This window comes from Passer domesticus, chromosome 1, assembly GCF_036417665.1.
Source record: "Passer domesticus isolate bPasDom1 chromosome 1, bPasDom1.hap1, whole genome shotgun sequence".
NCBI lineage: Eukaryota > Metazoa > Chordata > Aves > Passeriformes > Passeridae > Passer > Passer domesticus.
The window spans coordinates 144,283,220-144,297,418 of NC_087474.1; the positions used below are offsets into that span (position 1 = coordinate 144,283,220).

The 14,199-nt window shown below is 33.3% G+C and overlaps 1 long non-coding RNA gene across 1 annotated transcript; it reads right to left on the bottom strand.

The window, feature by feature from the left end:
* Positions 1-6,677: 6,677 nt before the first annotated feature.
* On the bottom strand, positions 6,678-14,135 carry LOC135289833 (uncharacterized). Its single transcript, XR_010352574.1, has 3 exons — positions 13,956-14,135; positions 9,736-9,838; positions 6,678-9,027 (listed from the first exon to the last, which is right to left on the bottom strand). It is a non-coding gene; the product is annotated as an uncharacterized LOC135289833 (long non-coding RNA).
* Positions 14,136-14,199: the final 64 nt, after the last annotated feature.

Here is a 14,199-nt window from a genome sequence, read left to right on the forward strand (position 1 = left end):
CATTGACAGTGTGATTAACCATCCCAAAAATGTACTTACAGGACTTTTCTTTCCCATGTATGACCTTTCAGCTTTAGTGAAAGAAATCTCTGCTGTATTAAATCACAGATTATTAAGAAAAAAATATTCTAATGAGCAGTCAGAATAATTTCTGAATATTATTTATTAACCAAACAATCATGATTTTGTATGTTCTGCAGCTTTTCATCACAGTTTTATGTTATTTCCAAGTCATGGTAAATATAACATGGGATTAGAAGGAGATTTATCATGACTTCTCAATTCAAAGTTTTTAATAATCTGGTAGAGTGCTTTTTCCTTTGAAAATTTTAATATGGGGTAAATAAAACAAAAAATATCCTTGCTGATTATGATCTTTTTCACCATCATGGCTATTATATGCATGAATTCTATGTGCTAAACACATATTAATGCTTTTCTAATATAAGAAAGATTGTTGATTGTTGGATACTAAATGCAAAGAAATTCAATAAAAGTAAACATGCAGTAAAACCACACTGAAATTAAATCTAGGAAAAATAAATAAGATACTGGGGATAAAAGTACTATAAAACTATCAGTTAAAATTTAGACTGGATGAAGATATTCTTTTCTTTTCTTGCCTTTCAATAATATAATTTCTCTTCTTAAGTTCCTTTCATTAATATTAGATTTTGTTGATGTACTAAGAAAAAAATCTATAAAATCTGATATATTAAAATATAAACAAATACAATGAGTCTAAGGCAGATTATTGGAAGAGGAAAAAAAAAATGCAACACATTTCCCTAAAGGTCTTCCTATAATGAAACAGAATAAGATAACTTTTGAATTGAGATTTTGCAGAAATATTTGTATAGAGGCTGTTTCTGGAAGTCAAATCATTAATGAACTAAACAGATATAATAATGCACAAATAACATGTTATTATGTTCAAAATTAAAGACAAAAATATACAGGTTGACAGTTGTATAAAGTGAGTAGTTTTTGAGGTTAGAGTGTAGGAAGATCATAATGAAAGCATTCCTCAAAATGGGATGAATCACTTTCTGATGTTTTTCAGCCATAATGTAAGAAAAAACCCAAACCATCACCCTAAAAGGTATAATATATAGCACCAAAATATAATGTAGAACTCTGTTGATATGTTTGGTTTTTTTTTTACCTATTTTCTTGTTTACTGACTGAATAAAAAGGATTTTTAACATTCAGCAAATCAAAATATTTAGTAGCAAAATTTTAGTCAATCCACTTTTATTTTTTTTATAGATCTTTCTATAAAAGGAGAGCTAGACTTATGTGGGAGTTGAAATCTTTACGAATTTAACTGTTTAACTATTGATTCATATTGATTGATATGCTTGTGGTTTGTTGATATTTTTACACGTACTGAAAGGAAAACATAAATACATAAATTCTCTGTATGTGTATATATATATATATATATGTGTGAAAAGAATTTAGACGCTTGCTGCAGAATAGTCTCCTAGTTCAACAAAGGATATGTCCAAGGAAGCTGCAGAAAAGAAAATTGTAATAGAAGATCCTCAGCAAAAGTAATATAATGACATTTTTCGATCACTAGCTGGAAGAGCCTGGCCTTTCCAGTCAGGACCTCAGCTTGAACTGTGATTGTCACTGGCATGCACAAGAGTATTGGGGCATTTCTAGATAAACAACTACCAGAAGAGGTATTTGCCAGCTGCAAGATTATGAGTTATGATTTTCAGTGTGTAACCTGTCAGAATCTATTAGTCTCTTCTTCTCTTCATACACACTTCTCTTGGATATGTACTGATCAGGCTAGTGATGCATTGAGACAAGACCTTGAGTGTACACTGTTCTAAGATACAACAGCCTGCATATTTACTTCAGAACAGGACATAGAAAATACCAAATCTGTGTTTTATTGGAAGTTTATCTTCAAAATGAATTCATTTAGATGTAGAAAACTCAGAGTATCTGAACGGAATAGAGGTCAGAGTTATGAAAGCATATGTCTTCCCTCTCCAGCAGTCTCTCAGGGTGGGTTTTTCTTCAGGTTTACTTTCAAGCCAGCAACTGTCAGTGAGTTTTTGGATTGCACTAAGCATTAGGGAACACCTGAAAGAAATTATCTTTTTTTCTTTTTACTTGTTCTGTATCGTGACTATCTTCTACCTGTTTTTCTTAGTCCTCTCAGTCTCTGCTCTTGCAATCCTCCTATAATGGATGAATATCTTCCTCCTTTCTCCTTCCACCCTGCCTGCCCATTATCCTGTGAGTGTGATTGCACATTATACCACATCACAACATAACCTTCACACAAATAGAAGAAAAATGAATCATAGATTACGACCACTTTCAAAACTATTCTCACCATTCAGAAAGATTGAGTTAGCTTTCCTACAAATAGTTGGAGTTGGCTATTGACAGACTTTATAATTCAATACTAATTCTAAATGCCAGCATACTTCAATTATCAAGATTATAATTAACCACATGGATTAATTTCCTGTTTTAAGTGTTCTGACTGATATATCCATGCTGCAACAATTAATGGAACCCATATGTGCTTTGGATACAGAACCCATTTCCTAAAAAACAGTAGTGTGGTAGCTGCATAACAAAGGTGTGAAAACTTCACTCAGTGGTGAGCGTGCACACTGGAAAAAATTTAAAAACTGCATGTTGGAGTTGCCAAAGAAATCTTATCAACAAAAAGAATTGGTTGACTGAGCTACAGACTGGAAGGTATGAACCAAGTGGAGCAAGGATGACTGAACCTGCAGTGTGCATGCTGAGAAAATCAGCTGTCTTGTCAAGAAAGGAAACGTATTGTTAACTCATGACAAAGTAAGTCACTGATTAATAAAAATACACTGAGCTACAGAAAATATCCTCTCCTCCTCACAGGGGAAATAACATTGCTTTTTTACTTATGGACACTTTGGTAGTTCAAAGTAATTTGAGTTAAAATGTAAACATAGCTGCATAAAAATATTGTCAGTGGGTTCAATAGACTTTGAAGGAAATGAAAATACTTATCTTAAAAATAATTCTTTCTCTGATTTGACTCTTTCTGCATGGCTTAAAATTCTATTACTTTTAATGTCATTCTTGTTTATTCTCTTCTGCAAAAAATAATTCTTCTAGCACTACTCAGCTGGCTTTCAAATGTAAATCAGACTTTTATCAAGGTATTCTATGCCAAATATATTATTTCTCCTTTTAGAGTTTTGCTTCTAACTCCTCTTTAGCAGCTTGTATCAGATTGTATAATTAGGAGCCTTTCCCTGCATTTCATTTTAATCCTCAGTACTATCAGTGACTTAAGCTGTGCAAGCCCCTGTTCACACACATCAGTTAAAAATCCCCACCAGAATCAAACCACCAAATCTCTTAACTATATATGGAATCTATAGCCATCTTAAGATCACTTTCAGATTGATTTTCCTGCTCTAGTGGAATTATAAACTTCAGTGAAAACAGATATTTTAGATTTCCAAGAGAGGCCTGACTCTGAGGTATTTGAGTGTGAAATTCAACGTTTCTTGCATTGGGGTCATCTTGGGCTAATGCAGCTGGAATGAGTCTCCCTTATACAACTAATAGATGATTTCTGCTCTATTTGGGATTCCATGGACAGATGCATTGGACTACAGTAAGATCAGAAAGTTCCTAGAACATTTTGGTAAGTTAAATTCACACCAAATCACACATTCAATTATTAAAATCACATTCATCCTCAAAATAAAATTGAATTTAGGAGGGTATACCTGTCTAGACACTGCTGATTTTTTACAGTCACATATTCTTGTCAGGCATTTCTTCTGATTTCCTGGATATTCTAAATATATATATTTGAAAGATTTATTCCACCTTAGAAAAAAATTTTCTCATTCCCTTTACTCACTATTAGCTATCAAACAGGCAGTATCTCCAAAGAATGCATTTTTCTGCACAGTAATATGACTATGTACCTGTATTGCTTGTGGAGTGGTTTGGTTGTATTGATAAGGAGCTTAAGAAAGTAATGCCTTTTTAAAACAATTTAAATAGCAGCCATTTAAAATGGTAACATTTCCTATTTTTTTTTTAAAGTCAGTTTTTTGGAAGCCTTTCTCAAGGGAATGTTGTGAATACAACTCAAGTTAAAACTGGTTACACAATACCTAGTTTGTAAAAAATGTATAGAAATACGGAAATCTATGCAACCACAGGTTTTTTTTTTGGGTTTTTTTGAGTTTTTTTAAATAATTTTCTCTCTGAGAGAAAGAGAATTTGCAAAGATTCTACTGTTAAATCATGACTGTTTAGCTGGACAGGATAACTGATGGCTGCTCAGTATGCTTATCTGGTTAGTAAAAATTGTCAGGGCATATTCTTGCATCTGAGTAAATAGAATTTTATATTTGTGTAAAACAACAGCTTAAAACTGACTTATTGTTTCCTCTAATATTTCCTAATGAACACCAGTAATTGAAACAGGTACCCACTGTCTTGCATCATGCTTTGTCATTAGCACCTTCTCTTGGAGATGCATCCACCTGGTCAAGTGGTGTTGAAATAGTTGTGATGCCTACATTTTCTGGTGCCTTCCATGTCATTTGATATGGACTTCTACAGACTAAGGAATTAATTAATGACTTCACTGGATATTTTACTGAGGGAATGCAGTGCTATACCCAGTGTGTTGTATTGCTGTAAGTTGACCTGTTGGATTTTTTAACAGAACTGTAGATGCAGGAGAATGACTTGGATGACATGAAGTCAGGCTGTGGAGAATATACCTCTCCAGCTTTGTGAGAGAGAGGAAATCTGCATTCAAGCTCAGACTGCATTCAATATTTGATGAATGAAAAGAAGTGCTATCACCACTTCAGATAGCTCTGAAGTAATAATAATGCATCATGACTGAAATATTAGAAAACCCTCCTCTTCATATTTGACAGAAAGTCACGATAGATCAAGTTGGTGATCACACATGTAAGATAAAGACCACTACTAATTTTTTTAAATTCATTTTTGTGACTACAGACAGTCTGTAGCACAGAGCATCCAATTACCTAAACCTTTCTCCTCTACTCTGAAGACAATATTGTTGCAAAGCTGTTTACCAGGGGAAAATAAACAATCCTTTCCTCTTTTATTTTCCTCACCAAATTGGATTTTCAGTGTATCCAGGGCTATCTTACTTTTACAATCATGGAATAGTGGAATCACTTATGTTGGAAAATACTTTTAAGGTCATAAATTCCAACAATTAACCCAGCACTGCCATGCCCACCACTAAACCATGGACTCAGTTTGCTGAGCTAACGTCCACAAAAAGGAAAATATTTGATGCTCAGGAAGACTGACATGTGTTTCCATGGAAACCATAATGCTTAAATTCAAATAAATTTGAATGAAGCTAAGGATTGCATTCCAGCTGAAGAACAGAATGGTCCAAATAACTTGTTATTTCAAATGCATTTCTAAACACATTATCCCCTCTCCCTTAGGAAAGAATGCAAATATGATTCAAATCCTGTCCCTGCTGAAATGAGTAAAATATAGCCTATGATGTAATAACTCAGAATCAGATTTCATATCCCTAAAATATGGATAATAAATAAAATAAGTAATTTACCAGAGCTGTGAGTACACCAAACATAAAGCATCAGAAATAGCAGTCTGTAAAAGGCCTACAAGATAAACTGTATCAGGAAAAAATTGAGACATCTTCAAATATTGAATAAGTATATAACGACATGTAATAAGGGCAGGAGAGGAAAAAGATAATATCTATCTAGTAAAGAAAAATGGGAGCTGTGGGGAGAGTAGAAGAGAGTGATATAGTCATGCACAGTGGGAAAGTGATTTTCAAGATATTAGATATTGACATCTGTTTTCCTTCCTGAACTAAAATAATAACACTTTAGTGAGTTTAGTGAGAAGAAATAGAAATCTCTGTGTGTGTGTTACAAAAACAGTGTTCACTGTTTGAAACCTATTTTACATCTTTTTTTTTCCCAACATTTTTTCCTTGTGCAGATTGTTGTTACATGGACAATGTCATACAGATTTTCATACTAAAAAGTGAATTTTGATCCACAGTAGGCCAGTGGAATACTGGGGCATGTTTGAGGTTTTATATACATATTTCTTCATGGTCACCTCCTTCTGTAAAAAAACAGGTCTTTATTTTAGATACCTAGACCTCTCTTGGACATGGTCAAAGGTTATAGTAAAGCTATTTGAACAAAAAAAAAAAATCATTGTTGTCACAGCACAGCAATCAAATACAGGGCAAAACTCAGAAGAAAAGAGAGCTGACAAAATAAATATTAACATCCGTCAGAAGGCTGATCTTCTGAGCACAAATAGATTTTTTTCTGCTTTTACCTTTCAATTGGTTTTTAAGAAAAAAATAACATTTTTTTGTAGTAAATTTATTTGTCTTTCAATTTTACCACTGTATGACAGGACATGGGGTTAGAAGAGAAACACTGATTTTGGTTCTAAAAATATGCTTTAGAAATACTTTTCAATCACAAAAATCTCTTTTATAATGAAAATAGTCAAGAATTATTGAAGTCCTCAAAGCCAAAAATTCAAAATAAACTTTCTTTGTATGCATTAGATTAAAATCAAAACTACATATTCTTAACTTAGATACTTAGCTTTCTTAGATGCATTTTCTTTCTTCTGGTTTAAGGTATATAAACTGGAATTTTTATTAACATAATGAGCAAATAAAAGCTAACTTATTCTCCATCCAAACTGAATGGCCTAATGCACTCTTTTTAGTGTCGTGGTGACGTCTCTCTTATTCCCCACTCATGTAAAGTGTCAATAGATTTATTGCTTTACTGTTATACTGTTTCCTCTCCATCCCAATTTTCAATGGGATGTGTATTTTCATCATTGCTGTTTTATCATTTTTGTGCAGTGATATGCTTCTGTGGGTAATGATGCAATCATTCAGTATTGAAGGTGTTCTGAGAAATCATGTTAGTCTGAGGGAGGTCTGCTGCCCATCCTACATCTCGATGATACATAACTGGCAAATACAGAAAAAGAAAAAAACAAACCAAAAAAGCCAGAAGAAAAAAATATATTAATGAGGTCTTAGTAGGAAAATTGATTTCTAGGTCAGCAAAAATATTTCTAGGCCAGGGAAATAAGATATAAGGTCTAATTGAAGAGTTGGAGGTCTTAGGAAGGCAACCTGAGTGTTATTCATATTAAAGCAAGTACAACAATTTCAACAGAAAGAAGGGATGTCACTGCACAGACTGTTTAATGATAGAATGCTGCCAATGAAAAGTGTGAAAAATGAAAAAAAAACAGAACATGGCCTTTCAGAGTGAACAGCTCTTCTTTGGATACTAATATAGTAATAAAAATATATCTCAAATAAAAGAATATATTTAAGAAACTACAGGATTAGCACAGATTTTTCATCTGTGTACCAACTGGTTTCTTTATTCAGGCAGGTCTCTAAACACTACTCAGTCCCTGTAGACATGAAAGAATGGAGTAACTGTTAAGTGAAATGCTAAGAGTAACAATGTGCTACAAACAAAGAAAAAATGGAAATATTTTGTGCACAAAAACTGCTCTTGCTAGGAAAACAAAAAATGAATAATGTAAAACTGGAAAACAGGTTTCCTATGGGAAGCTGATGTCTCTATTACATCTGAAATAGTGTATGAGAAAGATCACAGACAACACATCTTAAAATATTGTGTTTAAAAAACTGTTCATTGTATTAAAGAACACTACCTTAAGGTGGGAAAATAGAAATTCATAAGAAAAGAAGCTTTTAAAATGAAAACTTCTATGCAAATTACTAAAATCTGGGCCTGAATCTTCATCTTTCCTTTCCAAGAATTATGAACTTTAAGAGCGTTCCTCCATAGAGATAACATAAGTCGATAACATCTAGCTCTTTCTCTTGGGCATTATATAAATATTAAAAAGTGTTTTCACAGGAAGAAAAAAAAAAATCAAGGATTTAAATGTTCTGATAAAATTGACAATGCTTTTCTTCTCCCAGCCTGAGAAAATGGAGAATAGGTACAAGAGAATCTCAATTTATGAAAATTGTTGATGCCATATTTTTCACTTTCTTCTGCTTAGTGTTTTTAATACTATCCTGAATATGTATTCTCATCCCTTTCTAGAATTAAACATTAGCACATAAATCCATTAGAAGACTGAAGGTTCTGACACCACTGAGAGTTTAGTTTTTGCAGAAAAATTCTTTCCCCCTCTCCCCCCACTTCTTATTTACAAGGGGGAGGAGCAAAACAAAAGTGATGTGAGAATCAAGACTACCACTATCTCACTTTTTTGACGTATGGATATTTTAAGGCAGATGCCTAAAAAAATGTGCAAAACCACTACACACAAATAGTAACAGAATGATTTTTTGTTGCTGTTTTAAAGTCTAGAACCTTTAAAAATCATATATAAGAAGGTATTTGTAAGATGCTAGTTCTCCATGATCCCATTTGATCCAGTTGCTAAACAAAAAACCCAAATAATCTAAGGAAAAAATTGATGGGACCTTGACTTTATCAGTGATTTTTTTCAACTCCTTTTCTTAAGCAGAAAAGGATTAAAACAATTTTCCCACTTAGAGCCTCACTTTAAAGACTAAACCTACATTTTAAAACTGATTATCACTTCTTCTGAAGCTTTCACATGTGTATCTCCTTCCTCCATACACACATTCCCCAGCAGCCTTCAGCAATACAAAATGGAAGTTCCACAGCATTTACAGCAATTTGCAGTATTTAACAGTTTTGTTTTATACTTCATTCTTCAGAAACTTACGGTGACCTTGAATGCAAAAGAGAAAGATGGTCCCATGGAACAGGGTGCTGTAATTGCTACTCTGCCCTCTCTGATGTGGTGGGGGAAGGTTCATGGTGTGGATATTCCCACACCTCAGGGTGCAGAGGGTTGATAAAGCAGGAGTTTCTCTGGTCTTTCTCTTGCTGAATACAGCTCATCCATCCTCCATGAGAAGAGTTTTTGCCCTTCTGACAGTGTCTGAAATGCAGCAGTAAATTTGTGTCTGTTCAATGATGGATGGAGGTCAAAGTCTCTTTGTTTCAATAAGGTTTGTTTCAGCAAACCGAGATTATAAATATCAAAATTTACATAAGTGGCAACTCATCTGACATTCTGATGTTTACTTATTTCACGTATTCAAAAGAAGACTTTTTTTATTCTCTTTCTGGATCACTCATAATTTTTTCAACTGACACAATGGGAACATGTATTGATTTTGTTTGAAGATATGGGGAAACTTGCATGACTATTCATTTACTGAGGAACCCGCTAACTATTTCTAACCCACCTTTATCTCTTCAGAGTTAAATCTCGAAATAACATAGTCCATCCTGCTTGTCAAGTCATCCTCTCTATCAAACAATTTAAAACATATCCTTGTGACCAGACAGATGCAGAACAGCAGTAGAAAAATAAATAATTTCAATTATGCTCAAGACGTTCAAGTCAGTGGTGAATAATGCAATACCTGAATATTTCCTCCTGTTTGATTATGTGGGAAATATCTGTTCAGTATTTCTAGTTTACTTTAATGATTCAGCTGGAGTCCAGAGTATGCCAAAACCACACCTGCTACGTCTAGAGCTCAAACACTTCCAAATTTTCAGCGGTTAGCCAAACAAACCACCCAATCCATGCCATGCTCCTGGCAACTGTATAAACCAAAATATTTAGAATTTTTTTTACCTTTACATCCTCATGTGCCATCTGTTCAATGTGAAAAGCAGTGTGTTGGAGAGGGGACCTCATAGTTAAAGGGACATTCACATCTAGGTCCAGGGCTGCAGTCCTGAAAAAGGATTTCCCCTGAATTTAGATAGAAGGAAATTACAGTCGCAGTGACAGAGATATCTTCCAGCCTTTGGAGGCAAGGATGAAAAAGGACACTGTGTCATCTTTTGATTTTTTTTTAAAAAGAAGGCATTTAGTAAAGAAAGGTGGAGATCACAGGCAACCTCAAGGAAACTTAAGAAAGCAGAAAACAGTAGTGCATATAAGATGCTGACTGGAAGAGGTGTAAGGTTACCATAAAGTAGAAGTCTCCTCTGTCTGAATTTTTTAACCAAGAAAACAGGATTTAGACAACAATTTTTAATTGTTGGTTTTGTTTTTGGTTTGAGTGAGAATATATATACCCAAAATAGCTTTTGCACTCAAAATTTTGGTAGCAAGACAAAGCCTGTGTTTTAGGCACAAGCTTCAGTTGAGAAACTCTTGAGTTTTTGTTGCCTTTGAAAGAAGAGAGATTTTGGAAGAACACCAGAAATTTCATATTCTGGAAAAAAAAGTTGAAAAATAAAGTTCAACACAAAACCTGATTATTCTATAGGTGTTATTGAAGCAAAGCTTAGGACAATACCTAGAAGTTTCCTGAAATGGACTAAAAACTAGATATGATCAATTATAGCAATTATAGTAATTTGTTGGACCAGATGCTACGAAATGTTCATTTTACAGAGCTATTTTGTAAAACTCCTATTTTCCCATGGTAAAAGATGTCACAGAGATGAAAGGCTGAATAACAAACCAAAGATTTTTCCACAAAACAGGCAAGAGACATGGGAAACAGCACAATTTCAAGCCTTCTAACAGAGATGATTTGTACCAAATATTAAAATAACTTTAAAAGATTATAAGGTGACAAACCGTGGTGTGAAATGAATAATCACAATGAAGAACAGATTAAAAATTGAAATTTTAGCAATTCATCAGAATGTTCCATCCATGAAAATTGTATTAAATACATTCTCAAAAAAAATTTTTGTAGCAAGACTTGTACAGTACTCATAGTAGGGATTCTGGGAAAACCAAAAGAGGAATCTTTCCATTGTCAATTTTTTCTCATAAATGGGAGAACACAGGAATAAACACACGGTGTCTATATATTCAGGCCAACACGTAGCAATACATCAACTATGAGATTATTTCTGAAGCTACATAAAAAGCATATTATGGAATGTGTCGGATTTTTTAGAAGGTATTCAACAACAACAAAAAGAAAAAATATTAAACTAAAAGCATAAGTGAAGCTATAAACAACTGAAGACAGGTAAGACTCAAGAGAAACTCATAAAAGATTTAAGTTTATTAATGGGCACACTATGGCAATCCCAAAAAGTGAACAAACCCAACCCCCTGTGAAGTGAATAGAAGTCTGCACAGTACATGAGCCATGGGAATTCTGTACAGAGTTAAGGTATCACATTAAAGCTACATGAGGTTTTATTAGAGCCATAATAAGTACTATTTTATCTTGGTACTTTAAATACACTTTCATTTTGTTTTAAGTACACCACAGGACATCTAATTCAATATTTATTGAGAGTGTCACAAATGATATCTGAAACAACAGTTCCTAAGGATTTGTGTAATGTTTAGTGACAACTCTAGATTGAATCAAGGTCATATGCCTACCTTTCTTGTTCTCTTTTGTCATTCACTATTTTGACATTCCTTTTCCCTTGAACAACACTCATATTAGCCTATAATTAGAAGTACCAGGAACACTTTCTATTCCATTCATTTTTATGCACAACCCTTGGAAAATCTAGAGAGAATTAGGCAGCTTCTTGTAGCAACAAGCAAAAGACTTTTTATTATATTTCTGTAAAGGTATGAAACTACAAAATAAAATAATATTTGCACTTGGATACAAAAGAAAATAAAATTGAAGTACAACCTTCCAACTATTTTGAGACACTTTAACCTGTGGTTTGACTCTGCTTTCTACAAGAACCATGTAAGAAGATGTTGGCAATTTGGTTATGCTACGTGCCTTTGGACTGATTTTAATTATCAACCACCGATATAAAAAAAGTTCAAAGGGACCTTGTTGTCCTGTAGAAAGGATAAATGGACAAGGAAACAAGAGAGAAGATACCTTAGGAACCATTGCTGATATTTAATCCCCTCTGAAGCACCAAAAAAATTTCAGCTGTAAATGTCACTGCAGAAAGACCATTGTCCTGGTCTAGAAGACAGTGACTGAGGTGGTTTTTAACAAAGCACCAAGAGCAACATACAGTAATGACAAGTACAAATCATAAATGAGGGGCCTTCTGCTTTGTGCTGGGCACCAAAGAGCTTCTACACATCTAGCATAAATGAATTAGCCTTTGTTGTTTGTATTTTCTTAAAGTCTCTGCAATTCAAGCGACATCTCCATAACAACACAGCACCCTTTCGTCCTTATTGGATAAGATGGACCTCTTTTTGTTGGAAATTTCTGGCTTCTTTCCTCTATGCACAGAAAGTGGCTAAGACTTGTGGGAAAAATAACACTATACAATTATGTAATTGAAGTAAATTCTATAATTATTTTCTTTACAGCAGCATATTGGTAAATTTACTGCAGCACTGGTAAATTTAGGCGAAATGAGTTAACAATATTATGACAGTGCTGTGACCTGGGTATGTGACCCAGTATGGTAAGGTTCCTGCAATGTCTGCTATGTTTTCTACAGGAAATATCAGTTGTGATACAGAATATTCATTCTCATAACTTTGTATTTTACCAGAGAATAGATTTAGTGTTATATTATGAGAGAAAACAAGAGAAAAATGTTCCTTGAACATTAAATTTATGTGTTAATATTACTATATTTTTTCAAAGCATATTGTTTCATGTGACATTGTCAAGAAATAAGGAAAATCCAGCACTACCTAGTTATTAAAGATAGCATAGGCTTTGTTATGCCACTTGACAAGTTAATAATTTTAACCTCTGTTTGCACTCCTTGCATGATCAACATTGCAAATTAGTATTTGTCATGACTATATAAAAATTTATATTGCTTCATGCAAGTTTTGCATATGATTTTACTAAAACACTTAGCTACATTGATAAAATTTGAATTGTGACCTCAAAGGGGCTAAATACTTTTAGAAACAAAAAAAATATAGAGCTTTGATCTTATAGAAAATTGCTTTTACATGAACAACGAGGAAGAATTATTGACTTGTAGGCTTCATAATTAAAGTCTTCTTAGTCTTTATTTATACCTTTGTTTCAACACTGCATTTTTTCCAAAAGCATTTCATTATTTTGGCTAACACAAATATTAGTTAGTGAGTGTGACAATAATTTCTTCTTTACAATATTTTTATATTGTAATTTTTTCATTTGTGAATATGTAATACTTATTTGCAAATTGAAGACCAATATAGCAATGTAAGGCACTGAGATTCAACTAAGAAGCTGAACTATTCTGAGTTAAAAATCTCATTTACAATTAATTAATTTCTTTTGAACAGGTTATTCTCTTCATTGTTTTTTCCTACTTAAACTTTCATTAGAGTTTTACTATGAACCTAAGCATTTCAATAATTACATGTCTGCAAACTCATTGCAAGAAGAATGCATTCTGTTGCTTGCTGCCAAAATCTACTGTTCGTATAGCCAGTTGTTATCTAAGTAATTTTATCTATTGCTTGACAGGATGGCCTTTCTTTTATATAATTCACTGCTGAAATATAATTTAATCAACTAAATTTGTTTCATGAAAAGATTTAAAAGTACTATTAGCCTAAAACTGATTTTCTATGAACATAGCAAGACATAGGCCTCATAAATTATTGATGAGAAACAAACTGATGACATACAAGGCCACCTAGTTCACTGAAATGTTTGTGAAAAGTTTTTACACCTCTAGTAATTTTAATTGAGAGGAAAATGAAAAATATAGATAGAGATAATTAAAAAAACTACGGAAAGGCTTTTCTATTCTTCAATGCAACTATTTAAATTCTATATTGAATATACTTTTTTCTGAAAGAGATTTTAATTTTTCAACAGTTTGAAAATATTTTATAAGGGCCATGTTATTCAATAAAGTAACACAATATCAAAAAGTCAAACATATTCTTTATCCTATGATAGTAGTCTCTCAACCAACCTTTCTACTTACGCCCTCAAAGTAACACACTTTTTCCTGAATTCTGCCTTTGTACAGCAGCATTTCTCTTCTCACTTGCAAAATTCTCTGACTTATGCTTTTTTTCATCAAAACAGAAACCAATGAAAAATGTGCCCAGTATATGGCATAGATGCAATTGCTCTGTAAAACAGAAGAGGAGGGGCTGACTGATTCTCCTTCTGGGAGCTGTTGAGCAGGGTTAATCTACCAGCTGTAGCACATTGACTGGCACACT